Source organism: Octopus bimaculoides, chromosome 7 (genome assembly GCF_001194135.2).
Source record: "Octopus bimaculoides isolate UCB-OBI-ISO-001 chromosome 7, ASM119413v2, whole genome shotgun sequence".
NCBI lineage: Eukaryota > Metazoa > Mollusca > Cephalopoda > Octopoda > Octopodidae > Octopus > Octopus bimaculoides.
Genome location: NC_068987.1, coordinates 78,989,277 through 78,990,092, shown reverse-complemented (window position 1 = coordinate 78,990,092; position 816 = coordinate 78,989,277). Strand labels below are relative to the sequence as shown.

General features: G+C 34.2%; 1 long non-coding RNA gene across 1 annotated transcript in view; it reads left to right on the top strand.

The window, feature by feature from the left end:
- Window positions 1-816, top strand: part of LOC106876477 (uncharacterized) — a 117,628-nt gene that overhangs the window by 1,338 nt on the left and 115,474 nt on the right. The gene's annotated exons all lie outside the window — the stretch shown is intronic.

Below are 816 nucleotides of genomic sequence, written 5' to 3'. Positions count from 1 at the left end.
TGGTACATGGAGTAAATAAAATCATAACATAAACAATTATTAAGAAATAATAATTTCTTAAAGTATCTGTTAATCCCCATGTATCCAGACTTTGTGGACACCCTGTATATATATATATATATATATATATATATATATATACATCCATATATACACGCATACATACATACATACATACATACTCGCACACACATATATATATACACAAACATGAATAAGCGTGTGTATGTGTGTGTTTGCGTGTCTATATAAATTGCTTTTGGTTTAAAAAAAGCATTCAGAGATAGTTGTAATCTTATAAGAAATAAATACATTCATAACATACGACATTAGAATATCTAAAATCCATCAGCAAAACTTGCTGAAGTTTCTCAACGTAGCCTTACGAGAGTCCCTCTGCATGTTCTCACCAATTGCTAGAAATAGCAACAAAATCGCTCACAAATCACACTCTATCGGTTTCAACGCGGAAGTGAGTAAAACAACATACGAGAATGCATTTATTTACGTATATGTAATCAAACACACGAGAGGAGAACAGGATGGTCATATATGGAACGCTTTCGTTGTTCATATACTAAGCGATAGTTATGGCGCCTCTCATTACACGCTCCATCGACGACGGAATAATATAGAGCTTTAAACAGATAGACATGGAAGTGATATGTAATGTAAATATGTATGAATGTGTACATATGTATGTTTGTTTGTGTGCGTCTATATATATATATAGCAGCACACACATGGAGACAGGCAGACAGACACACACACACACACACACACACACACACACACACACACACACACACACACACA